Source organism: Triticum aestivum, chromosome 7B (assembly GCF_018294505.1).
Source record: "Triticum aestivum cultivar Chinese Spring chromosome 7B, IWGSC CS RefSeq v2.1, whole genome shotgun sequence".
NCBI classification, from domain to species: Eukaryota; Viridiplantae; Streptophyta; class Magnoliopsida; order Poales; family Poaceae; genus Triticum; species Triticum aestivum.
Window position 1 is genome coordinate 320,731,236 of NC_057813.1, and position 16,415 is coordinate 320,747,650.

A 16,415-nucleotide genomic window follows, 5' to 3' on the forward strand; every position below is an offset into this window, starting at 1 on the left:
CTTCGACTACACCGCCAAGGGAGAATTCCCCGGCAAGGGAGCGTTCTCCGGCAAGGGAGAACTCTCCGGCAAGGGACAATTCTCCGGCAAGGGACAGCACCAGTGATCCTTCGGTGGTTGAGACCACGACTGCAGATCCTAGTACAGGTAATCCTCTTGCTTGAAAACTTCCCTTGGGTTCTTCTTCTTCTGATTTTCTTTTTGGATATTTGCTTGACTTTTCTCTTTTTTCCGTTCGTCAGATCCATCTGCCACGGAGCCGATGGAAACCGAGGCCGCCGACGAGGATGGCGCGCACAGCAATACCGATGACGCCGTTGCCATCGAAGGAGAAGCTGGCGCTGATGATCCCGCCGGCGAAGAGGCCGCCAAAGCTGCCGCCGTAGAAGCTGGCGAGGGATCCGGCGATCGCACTGACGGCCCCGAGGCCGCAGGAGCGCCAGGCGCTGCACCGACCGCCGATCCCTCCGCCGCTGCTGCAGCGCCAGGCTCCGAAGAGCCCCAGCCCGGCACCTATTTGAAGGCCGGCGACGACATCTTCATCAAGCTCCCCTGGGCGTCAAGCTCTAGGGCGCCGGTCGAAGGAGAGATTTTGGATGGAGAGGTGCTCGCCTCCACTGGGCTGACGCTGGTCAATGTGCCAAGCAGCAGCAGCGATGAGCCTGAGGAGGAGCGGCTGCTTCGGAAGCTGTTGTCACTGTACCGCGCCCGACAAGCCAAGCTGGAATCCCGAGAAGCGCTTGTTGCGAGGGCGGGAGTGGACATTGAGAAGAGCGCTAAGGAGCTCCGGGGTCTCAGGCAGGAAACTCTCCGATCCCTGGCAGAGGAGCGGGAGCAGGTTGCTGAGGAGCGAAAAGCTTTCCTCCTCGCGAAGGCTGAAGTTGAAGAGCAACAGCGGCTCACTGCCGAGAAGCTGTCTGTGCAGGAAGGTGAGTTGGCGCAGCGCAAGGTCAACCTTGATAGCCACGAGGAGGAGCTTTCCGCGTGCGAGCAAGCAATTGGGGGGGCTCTTAAGGAAGCAAAGGATGCTACCGCAGCTGCCGAGGCCGCCAAGAAGGAACTGGAGACGAAGATGGCGCAGCTGGAGGCCAATCTCAAGGCGAGCGGCGAGGAGCTTGCTGCGCTCAAGCGTGAGCACGAGAAGGACGCCGCCGCTCATGGCGAGCTGCAGGGTCGTCTCGCTGAGAGGAGCAAAGATCTTAGCGCCGCCAAGGACTCCAACGCGATCTTGAGTTGAAGCTGGCTACTTTGACCAAGACGCTGGACGGCGCCAGGGAGCAAGGAGGTGGCCTTGAAGGAGAAGATCAAGGCCGACGAGGCGCTGCTGGCGAGTGCTGCTGCCGCCCAGAATGCTTTTAGGGAGACTGTGGAGCACTGGACCGAGGGTCTCGTGAATGTTGCCGCCGCCATCGACGGGGAGCTAGCGCAGCTGGGGATGGAGGACCTCGGGTATTGTTCCGATGAGCACCTCCAACCCAGCGCCAAGCTCAGCTTGTTCTTCAAAGGCGTGGCGACGGCCCTCCAGCGACTCCGGGAGAAGATCCCAAAGCAGCTGGCCGACGAGTCGCGCAAGATCTGCGCGGGAGCTCTTCAAAAGGTGCTGGTGAAGGTGGCCTTCCGCAACCCAGGCCTCAACCTCACCAACGTCCTCAGGTCCCTGCCGCCGGATGCTGATCTGGAAGCGCTCAAGGCCCTTGTCGCACCCATTGTGGACAAGGTGAGCGAGATCAAGAGGGTTGAGGGCGATCGCGTAGATTAGGCCGCCCGTTTTCTCTTTTTCTTTGTCGCTGTCGGTCATGTCATGAGAACAATCTGTTAGAGCTGCGACAAGCTATCTTGTAATATAACTCTATTTTGGGTAGAGATTGCTGTGTTATTTCCTTTACTTGATTCCTTCCTTTGTATGTTTTTGCCCTACGCTTTTAGGGAACTTGTCGGCGCAGGCACCTTAGCCGCGAGCGCTGAGTGCGGGACATCAGCAGCCTGCTGGCGGTGCCGCTACCGACAAGAAACCTTGTCGCAACTAGTCGCAGCTCACTTAAGTTGTTGAGCGGACTCGAAACAAAGTAAGGGCGCAACTAGCTACGAGTTGGTTCCTCCGCGCACAGGTTTTCCATACAAAGTACGGTCGTTCGAGGAAGATAACTTAAAATTTAAAACTGATTGCTCAAACTTTGGCAACTTAGCTTTTTTGTCGTTTGCTTTCCGGTAAGGCGAAACTTCCTTGAACGATGCCTAGTCCACACCATTATCTTCTCCTTTCCCCCCGGCAAACTTGTGTGCGAGGGAACCTTCCTTTCCTTTTTGAGAAAAAGAAAGAAGAGAAAATAAAGATATGGAGCCTTACGGCTCGTTATTGCTTACCGGGGGTAGGTGCTGCACAAAGTGTCAGATAACGCATGCAAAAATAAAGTAGACAGCATGATATTGACAAGATGTGCGGAGCACATGAGCTTTACTTATGCACGGGGTCTGCGCCCGGCTTTGTACAAAGGATTACATGCAACATCGGCAAGACTTGTACAAAAGGTGGTTGCCGGAAAAGATTCCGGCAACCGCGCCCTACGGGTAAAACTTACGAAGATGCTCAATGTTCCAGGAGTTGCTCACCGGAATGCCATCTTCGGTCTCAAGGCGGACAGCGCCAGGCCTAGTGACTCGTTTCACCCGGTAAGGGCCTTCCCACTTCGGCGTCAACTTGTTGGAATTCTTGGCGGACTGAACGCGCCGAAGAACAAGGTCGCCTTCCTCGAAACTTCTGGCATTAACTTTGCGGCTATGGTAGCGGCGCAAAGCTTGCTGGTATCGAGCAGCTCGTACAGCAGCCTGAAGACGGTCCTCCTCAAGGAGCAGCGCGTCATCTTGTCGCAGCTGCTCTTGCTCAAGCTCATCATAAGCGAGCACTCGAGGTGATCCGTATACGAGTTCCGTGGGGAGAACTGCCTCTGCTCCATAGACTAGAGCGAAAGGTGTCTGGCCAGTGGCTCGATTTGGCGTCGTCCTGATCGACCAAAGAACCACCGGCAGCTCCTCAATCCAGTTCCTTCCGCACTTGCGCAGCCTGTCGAAAGTCCTGGTCTTGAGCCCGCGCAGCACTTCAGCATTTGCCCTCTCCGCTTGACCGTTGCTTCTCGGATGAGCAACAGAAGCGAAGCAGACCTTGGCGCCAAGATCTTGGACGTACTGCATGAAGGTGCGGCTCGTGAATTGTGTGCCGTTGTCGGTGATGATCCTGTTAGGGATCCCGAAACGGCAAACAATCGACCTGAAGAACTTGACTGCTGACTGTGCTGTCACCTTCCTCACTGGTTCCACTTCCGGCCACTTTGTGAACTTGTCGATTGCAACGTACAAGTACTCAAAGCCCCCGACAGCTCGGGGAAAAGGGCCGAGGATATCGAGCCCCCAGACCGAAAATGGCCAGGATAAAGGGATCGTCTGGAGAGCTTGAGCTGGCTGGTGTATCTGCTTGGAATGGAACTGGCACGCTTCACACTTGGTTACTTGTGCAGTTGCATCCTGGAGGGCTGTCGGCCAAAAGAAACCTTGCCGGAACGCTTTGCCGGCAAGTGCTCTTGCGCCAATGTGGTGACCACATATGCCTCCATGTATCTCTGCCAACAGCTTTTGTCCGTCCTCCCGGTGAATACACTTCAATTTCACGCCGTTGAGTCTTCTTCTGTACAGTGTGTCGTCGACAAACTGGTACATACTTGACTGCCGGGCTACTCTTTCCGCTTCTTCTTGCTCTTCGGGAAGTTCTCCTGTCTGAAGGAAACGGACAATCTGCTGTGCCCATGCTGGAGCTTGCGGCTCGACAACAAAGACTAAAGGCACATCTGCTGCTGCGGGAACATCCGCTTCTACGGCGAGAACCTGCGGCTCAGCCGGAGCTTGGCGTTCCCCGGCAAGCTTGCCGGAGCAAAACTTGTCGGGAGCGTCTGCTTCAACGGAACAAACCCTAAGGCTTGCCGGAGCAGACTGCTCCTCAGCACCTTTGGTGTTGATCTTGAGGACCTTCTTGGCGGCGGCTTCGGGGAGCTCCGCCGGAAAATAGTCACCAGAAATCAACTTCCTCTTCTTGCTCTGTCCAGTTGATGGCGTTACAGACGGTTGAGTCAGCTTGAGCACAAAGATCCCTGGTTCCACAGGTAACTTAAGTGCGGCGCACTTTGACAGGCCATCGGCAATGTCGTTCTGAGCTCTTGGAACATGTTCCATCTGTAGGCCGTCAAAGTGCTCTTCTAGCTTTCTCACTTCATCAACGTAGGCTTCCATCAACGGACTCTGATAATTCTTGTTCACTTGGCGGACGACAAGCTGTGAGTCACCCCTGACAATGAGCTTCTTGATTCCAAGGTCTGCTGCGATCCTGAGACCGGCAAGCAAACCTTCATACTCTGCAGTATTGTTCGTTGCTTGCTCCTTGGGAAAGTGCATCTGGACTACGTACTTGAGGTGCTCTCCGGTGGGTGCAACAAGTAGCACGCCCGCACCGGCGCCTTGCAGCGAGAAAGCACCATCAAAGTACATCAGCCACTCTTTGCTTGCTTCCTTGACGGGGATGCTCGTTTCTGGAACTTCTTCATCTTGTGTTGGCGTCCACTCTGCTATGAACTCTGCCAATGCTCTGCTTTGGATAGTTGAAGTGCTCTCAAACTTGAGGCCAAAGCTTGACAGTTCCAGTGCCCACTCGACAATCCTGCCTGTTGCTTCTGGATTTTGCAGTATCCTCTTCAGCGGAAAACGAGTGACGACTGTGATCTCATGTGCTTGGAAGTAATGGCGCAGCTTTCTCGAGGCCATGAGAAGGCCGAAAAGCAATTTCTGCACACCAGAATACCTTGACCTAGCCCCCTGCAGAAGGGAACTGACAAAGTAAACTGGGCGCTGCACCATTCTTTTCTGCATCTTCTCATGCGCCTGCGCAGATCCATCTTTGTCGGGACCAGAGCTTGCCGGTGAAGTCTCCTGCTTGTCGCTGGATGCATCTGCCGTGGTTGCTGGCTCATCATCCGCCTCCCTCTCCGCTACTAACGCAGCACTAACCACTTGATTGGTTGCCGCTATATATAGCAGCAACTTCTCTTGTGGCTTAGGTGCGACAAGTGTTGGAGTGGAGGACAGGTATCTCTTTAAGTCCTGCAGCGCAGCCTCCGCTTCCGGAGTCCATTTCATTGGACCTGCCTTTTTCAATATTTTGAAAAATGGCAGGGCGCGCTCAGCAGACCTAGAGATAAACCTGCTGAGAGCAGCTACGCAACCGGCAAGTCTTCGTACATCCTTGACGCGCTTTGGTGCTTCAATCTGCTCAATGGCCTTGATCTTGTCGGGATTGGCTTCAATTCCCCGCTGAGACACGAAGAACCCGAGAAGCTTGCCGGAGGGGACTCCAAACACGCACTTCTCGGGGTTAAGCTTGAGGTTGATCTTGCGCAGATTTGCAAAGGTTTCGTCTAAATCTTGAATCAGAGTCGCCTTGTCCTTGCTCTTGACCACTATGTCATCCATGTAGGCTTCCACATTTCTGTGTATTTGCGGCTCAAAAGCGTCATGGACTACCCTTGCAAATGTTGAACCAGCATTCTTTAAACCGAAAGGCATCCGTACGAAACAGTATGTGCCACATGGGGTGATGAATGCGGTCTTCTCCTCATCCTCTTCTGCCATGAAGATCTGATGGTATCCTGAGTATGCATCAAGAAATGAAAGCAAGTCACATCCGGCCGTGGAGTCAACAATCTGGTCGATGCGCGGCAAGGGAAATGGGTCTTTGGGACAAGCTTTATTGACATCGGTAAAGTCGATACAAAGCCTCCATTTCCCGTTTGCCTTGCGCACGACTACAGGGTTGGCCAACCACGTAGGATGGAGCACTCCTCTGACGAGGCCTGCTGCTTCCAATTTCTTGATTTCTTCTGCGATGAATTCTTGGCGCTCCACTGCCTGTTTCCTGACTTTCTGCTTGACGGGCCGCGCATGAGGACAGACGGCAAGATGGTGCTCGATTACTTTCCTGGGAACACCGGGGATGTCAGACGGTTGCCACGCAAATACGTCGACGTTCGCCCGCAGGAAAGCAACGAGCGCGCTTTCCTATTTAGGGTCGAGAGTGGCACTGATGGTGAAGGTACCACCAGTGCCATCCTCCTTGGCGGACACCTTCTTGGTCTCAGGTGGAGCTACCATTGTTTTCTTACACTTGCCGGTGGAGCTCGATGGTGCGTCCTCGACGGTAGCGCAGCACTCCGAAGAGGTGCGCTTGCCGGAGTGGGCATCAGAACTCTTGCCGGACTTGGTTTTCTTCTTCGCCCCGGGAGCTTCAACGGCAAGTGAATCGCGATCTGTTGCGGCTGCTGCTTCCCGGTAGATCTTGTCGGCGCAGATAAGAGCATCCTTCTTGTCGCCAGGGACAGAGATGACACTTATCGGGCCTGGCATCTTCAGTATGTTGTATGCATAGTGAGAGGCTGCCATGAATTTGGCGAGTGCTGGACGGCCGAGTATCCCATTGTAAGGCAATGGAAAGTCAGCAACGTCAAAAGTGACCCTCTCAGTCCTGAAGTTCAACTCGCTGCCAAATGTCACCGGCAACGTGATCTTTCCCTTCGGCTTGCTCCTTCCCGGATTGATTCCTTGGAACGTGCCGGTCTCTTCGAGCTCGCCATCAGGGATCTGGAGTTTCTGGAGTACCGCGGAGGAGATCAGGTTCAAGCCGGCCCCGCCGTCAACTAGCATCTTAGTGACCTTGAGGTTGCGGATAGTTGGTGAAACCAACATCGGCAAGCACCCGACCGCAGTTATGCGATCAGGGTGGTCCTCAATATCAAAGATGATAGGCGTGCTGGACCATTTCAGAGGCCTGCGTGACTCGACGGGTGGTTCTGCCGCATTAACTTCCCGCACCCACTGCTTGAGCTGGCGGTGTGAAGTATGCAGAGAAGCACCTCCGTCAACGCATAGGACCTCTGTGGCTTTCTGGAACTCCTGCTCATCGGTCTCATCATCATCCATATCTTCATCGTCGTCATCATCTTCATCCTTGTCGCGGCCGCGGGGAGGTCTGTCTCCTTGCCTCTACTTGGCCTTGCCGCGGAGTCCTCCTCGGCCGCGACGTTTCTTGCCGGCTCCTCCAGCACCTTCCTGGGCTTTCTCCTTGTCGCGTCACTCGTATTCAGCCTTTTGCTGCTCGACAAGCTGCTCGACCTTCTTGTAGCTCTGGAGGTCATGGCCCTTGGTGCGGTGGATCTTGCAGTACTGCTTGTTGGTGCCGTCCTGCTTATCGGCGACCGCCACACCCTCCTCGCCGAGGCTACCAACTTTGGCTTTCTTGGCGCCACCTCCGTTGCCGGACTGCTCAACGACTAGCACATCTTTGCCTTTCTTCTTCCTGTTGTTCCGCCACCGGTTTTTCTTTGCCGGGGCAGTCTCCTCACTATCAGATCCTCCTGCTCCTATATTCTCTCCGAGGAGTTTCCTCCCTTCCTCAGCACGTGCACACTTGTCGGCCAAGGCATATAGCTCACTGACGTCTCTGATCTTGCACATCGCCATCTCCTCCCGCATCCTGCGGTTTCGCACATTCTGATGGAACGCGCTGATTACCGCGGCTGGGTGGACATCTGGGATGTTGTGCTGTACACGGCTGAATCTCTGAATATACTTGCGCAGGGGCTCTCCTTCCTTCTGGGCGAGCAGATGAAGGTCGCTCTCTTGGCCATGAGGCTTGTGGCCGCCTGTAAAGGCGCCGACAAACTGATGGCATAGGTCTGCCCAGGAGGATATGGAGTTGTCCGGCAAGTGCATGAGCCAGGATCTGACATTGGGCTTGAGCACCAGCGGGAAGTAGTTGGCCAGGATCTTGTCGTCCCGCCCCCCGGCAGCTTGCACCGCGATGGTGTAGATGCTGAGGAACTCCGACGGATGCGACTTGCCGTCGTACTTCTCTGGTACATCTGGCTTGAAATTCTTCGTGCTGGGCCACTGGACTTGCCGCAGCTCACGAGTGAACGCAGGGCAACCTACCGCATACGGCAAGTCGCCTGGTTCCCCTGGTGCATGCATGTCGACAGAGGGCCCAGCGCGCTGGTCCGATTGACGCCGCGCTTCTCTTTGGCGCTCGATGCGAGTACGAGCGTCTTCTTGCTGTCGTTCATGAAGAACTTGGCGCTGATCGCGATGAGCTCGTGGATCTGATGATGCAGTGGAGTCGCTATCGAGGTGGATCCGGCGAGTCGGCGATCTTGGCCTTTGGGGTGGAGAGTGCATGGTGGTTGCACCCCCACCGGTTTCGTCGCCACCGGCTCATGCCTAGCAGTCCTGCCGCGACAACAACGCACTCGGCTGCCGCGGAGTGTCGCCGTTGGCGAAGCCGATGAGACTCTGAATGGTGGCCCTCCATTGACCGATCTTGTCTTCCGTTGGAGGGTAATCCAGGAGCAGTTGAGCTCGCGCTAAAGCTTCTGCTGGAGTGGTGGGCGGCAGTGGCGAACGGTGCGAGGAGCGGGATATGCTCGGACTTCTAACTATGTTAGAAGGAGCAGTATCCCGTCCAGGCGACCGTGTCTCGCTCGTGCCAGCACGCAGGCGTGCATGCTGGTCCTGAGCACCCCGAGATTCACCAGCTCGATCTTGGCCTAACAAATGTATGGCACTGCGAGTACCATGACGCTGTCGGTCCTGCGCCTCCTGAGATGGGCGCGGTACTTGAACGGACGCCGAGGTCTGCGCGGCCTTGTCCTTGGACCTGGCAGCACCGTGAGCTCCCTCGTCGACGCCCGTTCTTCCGCCAGCGTCTACCCCACCACTCGCTTGCTCCGGTGGTGGTGGGATCGACGTGGACGGAACAGCTGTCACCGAAGTCTTCTTCTTCGGTGGCATGTCGATGAAGAAGATGAAGATCTAGCTCGTGTGAACGCCTAACCAGGTTCACACAACCTCGACGCCCCCTACCTGGCGCGCCAAAGATGTCGGGGAAGCTGATCCACGAACACCTATGGGGACCGGCGGACCGAGCCCCTTTCGGTTCGGCGGGGGGGCGGAGGTCGCACGAAGAGCGGATCGAGGCGAAGCACACGAGCAGTTTTACCCAGCTTCGGAGCTCTTCGGAGAGATAATACTCCTACTGCTGCTTGTCTTATTGTATTGAGTTCTTGATCAGGAGCGCTGAGTGCTACAGTACGCACCAGCTGCTAACGAGACCGAGCGTGAGTGTTTTTCTGGCCTCCGAACCCCCCTCTATGTTGCGCATGGGCCTCCTTTTATATGCTCAAGGGGTCTCCGACAGGTGGCAACGTAGACAAGGGAAAAATGGAAAAGGAATTGCGGTTGGTACAACTACTTGTACAGTGTATCCTACCTAACCCTGACGGCAGGGGACAAAGGCATTAAATACCCGTCTGCGTCGCCCAAATAGTGCAAAAAGGACCATCAGGGACGCCACCGTTCGCCACGATGGTAGTCTTGTCAGCGTCGCTTGCCACCGCACACCGCTGGCTGCACAGCCTCTTGCCACGCGCGTCTGGAAAGGCCTTAGGGCGACACGTTGGTGGATGTGCTGGAGCGCGGGTACTGAGTGGTAGCTTGTCGCGGCAAGCGCCTTGCCGCGGATATTGTCTTGTCGCGCCCGGAAGCTTGTCGCTCACCGGGCCTTGCCGGGATGCGTGGCGCGTCGCGGCAAGTTCCTTGCGATGCCTTGGTTGGCCTTCCCGGCAAGCTCCTCTTGCCGGGGCCTTGTCTCCTTGGCTTAAATACTTTGTTCTTGAATGGTTCCAAAGGAACCACGGAGGACCTTGGCGGTCACCCGGCAAGCCTTGCCGCGGGGTGCTGCAACTGCCCGTGCACAAGTTCAGGATACTAGGGTACCCCTACTCTAGTACACCGACAGCTTGCCAAAGGATAAAGTGTAAAAAGGAAATCTGAAGATCACCATGACTCTTGTATAGGGTAGAAGACAAAAAATAAAATATAGGCCCTTCGCAGAGGGAAGCAGAGGTTGCCATGTGCTTTTATGGTTGGATGTACAAAATCTTAATACAAAAGAACATCACTTTATATTGCCACTTGCGATAAGGCCCTTTATTATGAAGTCCCACGCTTTTATTTCTTCCATATCCCAAGCTTGTATAAAGCTTATTTTCTCCACACTAATAAATCATACATATTTAGAGAGCAATTTTTATTAATTGAAAGAATAACAACTTACTTGAAGGATCTTGATACGTCCATTTTGCATCATGCTTTTATATTGTTATTTATTGCATTATGGGCTGTTATTACATGTTATGTCACAATACTTATGGCTATTCTCTCTTATTTTACAAGGTTTACATAAAGAGGGAGAATGCCGACAGCTAGGATTCTGGGTTGGAAAATGAGAAAATGTTAGAGACCTATTCTGCACAACTCCAAAAGTCCTGAAACTCCATGAAAGTCATTTTTGGAATTAATAATAAATATTGAGCAGAAGAAGTACCAGAGGGGGCCCACACCCTGGCCACGAGGGTGGGGGCGCGCCCTACCCCCTGGGCGCGCCCCCTGCCTAGTGGGCCCCCTGGCAGCCCTCCGGTGCCCATCTTCTGCTATATGAAGTACGTTACCCTGAAAAAAATCATAAGCAAGCTTTCGGGACGAAACTCCGCCGCCACGAGGCGGAACCTTGGCGGAACCAATCTAGGGCTCAGGTGGAGCTGTTCTGCCGGGGAAACTTCCCTTCGGGAGGGGGAAATCATCACCATCGACATCACCATCGATCCTCTCATCGGGAGGGGGTTAATCTACATCAACATATTCACCAGCACCATCTCCTCTCAAACCCTAGTTCATTTCTTGTATCCAATCTTTGTACCAAAACCTCAGATTGGTACATGTGGGTTGCTAGTAGTGTTGATTACTCCTTGTAGTTGATGCTAGTTGGTTTATTTGGTGGAAGATCAGATGTTCAGATCCTTAGTGCATATTAATACACCTCTGATTATGAACATGAATATGCTTTGTGAGTAGTTACGTTTGTTCCTGAGGACATGGGAGAAGTCTTGCTATTAGTAGTCATGTGAATTTGGTGTTCGTTCGATATTTTGATGAGATGTATGTTGTCTCTCCTCTAGTGGTGTTATGTGAACGTCGACTACATGACACTTTACCATTATTTGGGCATAGAGGAATGCATTGGGGAGTAATAAGTAGATTATGGGTTGCTAGAGTAACAGAAGCTTAAACCCTAGTTTATGCGTTGCTTCGTAAGGGGCTGATTTGGATCCATATGTTTCATGCTATGGTTAGGTTTACCTTAATACTTCTTTTATAGTTGCGGATGCTTGCAATAAGGGTTAATCATAAGTGGGATGCTTTTCCAAGGAAGGGCAGTACCCAAGAACTGGTCCACCCACATATAAAAATTATCAAAGTAACGAACGCGAATCATATGAGCGTGATGAAAACTAGCTTGACGATAATTCCCATGAGTCCTCAGGAGCGCTTTTCTCTATATAAGAACTTGTCCAGGATTGTCCTTTGCTACAAAAAGGATTGGGCCACCTTGCTGCACCTTATTTACTTTCATTGCTTGTTACCCGTTACAAATTACCTTATCACAAAACTATTGTTACCGATAATTTCAGTGCTTGCAGAGAATACCTTACTGAAAACCGCTTGTTATTTCCTTCTGCTCCTCGTTGGGTTCGACACTCTTACTTATCGAAATGACTATGATAGATCTCCTACACTTGTGGGTCATCAAGACTCTTTTCTGGCGCCGTTGCCGGGGAGTGAAGCGCCTTTGGTAAGTGGAACTTGGTAAGGAAAATTTTATATAGTGTGCTGAAATTTACTATCACTTGTTACTATGGAACATAATCCTTCAAGGGGCTTGTTCGGGGTATCTTCACCCCGACCAGTAGAGCAAAGAGTTTCTCCTCAACCTACCGAACCTACTGAAAAAGGTTACTTTGAAATTCCTTTGGGTATGGTAGAGAAACTGCTAGCTGATCCCTTTACAGGAGATGGAACATTGCACCCCGATTTAGACCTAATCTATGTGGATGAAGTTTGTGGATTATTTAAGCTTGCATGTATGCCCAATGATGTTATCAAGAAGAAGGTCTTCCCTTTATCTTTGAAGGGATATGCATTGACATGGTATATAGGCTATGTCATGATATGGGATCATGGGACTACAAATGATTGAAATTGGAATTTCATCAGAAGTTTTATCCGATGCGTATTGTTCATCGTGATCGTAATTATATATATAATTTTTGGCCTCGCGAAGTAGAAAGTATCGCTCAAGCTTGGGGGAGTCTTAAGTCAATGTTATATTCATGCCCCAATCATGAGTTCTCAAGAGAAATAATTATTCAAAAAAATTATGCTCGACTTTCTCTCAAGAATCGCTCCATGCTCGATACTTCTTGTGTTGGTTCATTTATGATGAAGACTATTGAATTCAAATGGGATTTATTGGAAAGAATTAAACGCAACTTTGAAGATTGGGATCTCGACAAGGTAAGGAGTTAGATATAACACCTAAGTTTGATTGTGTTAAATCTTTTATGGATACCGATGCTTTTTGTGGATTTAGCACTATGGACTTGACTATGAGATAGTAGCTTCCTTCTGTGAATCATTTGCTACTCATGTTGACCTCCGTAAGGAGAAGTGGTTTAAATATAATCCTCCCACTGAAGTAAAAGTAGTAGCACCTATTAAAGTTGAAGGAAAGACTATCACTTATAATGATCCTATTGTTCCTACTACTTATGTTGAGAAACCACCTTTCCCTGTTAGGATAAAGGATCATGCTAAAGCTTCACTGTGGTTCGTAAGAGTAATGCCATAACATATACACCACCTGAACAAATTAAAGTTGAACCTAGTATTGCTATGGTTAAAGATCTCTTGGCTGATAATACTGATGGGCATGTTATTTACTTCTGTGATGAAGCTGCTAGAATTGCTAGACCCGATGCTAAGAAACATAGACCTGTTGTAGGCATGCCTGTTATTTCTGTTAAAATAGGAGATCATTGTTATCATGGCTTATGTGATATGGGTGCGGGTGCTAGTGCTAGTGCAATACATCATTCCTTATACAAATAAATTATGCATGATATTGCACCTGCTGAGATAGAAGAAATAGATGTTACAATTAAGCTTGCCAATAGAGATACTATTTCACCAATTGGGATTGTTAGAGATGTTCAAGTCTTGTGTGGGAAAGTTAAATATCCTGCTGATTTTCTTGTTCTTGGTTCCCCACACGATGACATTTGTTCCATTATATTTGGTAGACCCTTAATGAACACTGTTAATGCTAAGGTAGATTGCGAAAAGGATGTTGTTATGATTGGCTTAGGGGATATGTCTCATGAGTTTAATTTTTCTAAATTTCGTAGACAACCTCATGATAAAGAATTGCCTAGTAAGGATGAAATTATTGGTCTTGCTTCTATTGCTGTGCCTCCTAATGATCCTTTAGAACAATATTTGCTAGACCATGAAAATGATATGTTTATGAGTGAAAGAAGGGAGATAGATGAAGTATTCCTTAAACAGGGACCTATTTTGAAACACAACTTGCCTGTTGAAATCTTAGGGGATCCTCCACCACCCAAGGGTGATCCCGTGTTTGAGCTTAAACCATTACCTGATACTCTTAAATATGCTTATCTTGATGAAAAGAAGATATATCCTGTTATTATTAGTGCTAACCTTTCAGAGTAGGAAGAGGAGAGATTATTGAAAAATCTGAAGAAGCACCGTGCTGCTATTGGATATACTCTTGATGATCTTAAGGGCATTAGTCCCACTTTATGTCAACACAAGATAAATTTGGAGAAAGACGCCAAACCAGTTACACCAATGACGGTTAAAACCTAAGATGAAAGAAGTGGTAAGAAAGGAAATACTAAAGCTCCTGGAGGCAGGTATAATTTATCCCGTTGCTGATAGTCAGTGGGTAAGTCATGTCCATTGTGTCCCTAAGAAGGGAGGTATTACTATTGTTCCTAATGATAAAGATGAATTGATCCCGCAAAGAATTATCACATGTTATAGGATGGTAATTGATTTCCATAAGTTAAATAAAGCTACTAAAAAGAATCATTACCCTCTACCTTTTATTCATCAAATGCTAGAAAGAATATCTAAACATACACATTTTTTTGCTTTCTAGATGGTTACTCTGGTTTCTCTCAAATATCTGTGTCAGCAGAGGATCAAGAAAAGACCACTTTTACTTGCCTTTTTGGTACTTTTTCTTATAGAAGTATGCCTTTTGGTTTATGTAATGCACCTGCTACCTTTCAAAGATGCATGATGGCTATATTCTCTGAGTTTTGTGAAAATATTTGTGAGGTTTTCATGGATAATTTCTCTGTTTATGGGTCTTCTTTTGATGATTGCTTGAGAAACCTTGATAGAGTTTTGCAAAGCTGGAAAGATACTAGTCTTGTCCTGAATTGGGAGAAGTGCCACTTTATGGTTAATGAAGGCATTGTCTTGGGGCATAAACTTTCTAAAAGAGGTATTGAAGTTGATAAAGCTAAAGTTGATGCTATTGAAAAGATGTCGTGTCCCAAGGACATTAAAGTTATAAGAAGTTTCCTTGGTCATGCTGGTTTTTATAGGAGGTTCATTAAGGACTTCACTAAAATTTCTAGGCCTCTGACTAATCTCTTACAAAAAGATATTCATTTTGTCTTCGATGATGATTGTGTAGAAGCACTTGAAATACTTAAGAAAGCTTTGATTTCTGCACCTATTGTCCAGCCACCTGATTGGAATTTACCCTTTGAAATTATGTGTGATGCTAGTGATTATGTTGTAGGTGCTGTTCTAGGACAAAGAGTTGATAAGAAACTAAATATTATTCAATATGCTAGTAAAACTCTAGACAGTGCCTAGAGAAATTATGCTACTACTGAAAAAGAATTCTTAGCAGTTGTATTTGCTTGTGATAAGTTCAGACCTCATATTGTTGATTCTAAAGTAACTATTCACACTGATCATGCTGCTATTAAATATCTTATGGAAAAGAAAGATGCTAAACCTAGACTTAATAGATGGGTTCTCTTGCTAAAAGAAATTGATTTGCATATTATTGATAGAAAGGGAGCTGAGAACCCCGTTGCAGACAACTTGTTTAGGTTAGAGAATGTTCTTGATGACCCACTACCTATTGATTATAGCTTCCCTGATGAACATTTAGCTGTCATAAATGCTTCTCGTACTGCTCCATGGTATGCTGATTATGCTAATTACATTGTTGCTAAATTCATACCACCTAGTTTCACATACCAACAAAAGAAAAGGTTCTTCTATGATTTAATACATTACTTCTGGGATGACCCACACCTTTATAAATAAGGAGTAGATGGTATTATTAGACGTTGTGTACCTGAGCATGAACAGGAACATATCCTATGCAAGTGTCACTCTGAGGCATATGGAGGACACCACGCTGGAGATAGAACTACACATAAGGTATTGCAATCCGGTTTTTATTGGCCTACTCTCTTCAAAGATGCATGTAAGTTTGTTTTGTCTTGTGATGAATGTCAAAGAATTGGTAATATTAGTAGACGTCAAGATATGCCTTTGAATTATTCTCTTGTTATTGAACCATTTGATGTTTGGGGCTTTGATTATATGGGACCGTTTCCTTCCTCTAATGGGTATACACATATTTTAGTTGCCGTTGATTACGTTACTAAGTGGGTAGAAGCTATTCTAAATAGTAGTGCTGATCATAACACCTCTATTAAGATGCTTAAAGAAGTTATTTTTCCGAGGTTTGGAGTCCCTATATACTTAATGACTGATGGTGGTTCACATTTTATTCATGGTGCTTTTCATAAAATGCTTGCTAAGTATGATGTTAATCATAGAATTTCATCTCCATATCACCCACAGTCTAGTGGCCAAGTAGAACTTAGCAACAGAGAGCTTAAATTAATTTTGCAAAAGAATGTCAATAGATCTAGAAAGAATTGGTCCAATAAACTTGATGCATTGTGGGCTTATAGAACTGCATATAAGAATCCTATGGGTATGTCTCCGTATAAAATGGTTTATGGAAAAGCATGTCACTTACCTCTCGAACTAGAACATAAGGCATATTGCTCCATTAAAGAGCTCAGTTATGATTTCAAACTTGCCGGTGAGAAGAGGCTATTTGACATTAGCTCACTTGATGAATGGAGAACCCAAGCCTATGAGAATGCCAAACTATTTAAAGAAAAAGTTAAAAGATGGCAAGACAAAAGGATACAAAAGTGTGAGCTTAACGTAGGTGATTATGTGTTGCTTTTCTCTAAATGGGAAGGGCCTTACATTATCGAGGAGGTCTATCATCCGGTGCCATAAAATTCAACAACTTCGAAGGCAAAAATCCGAAGGTGGTGAACGGTCAAAGAATC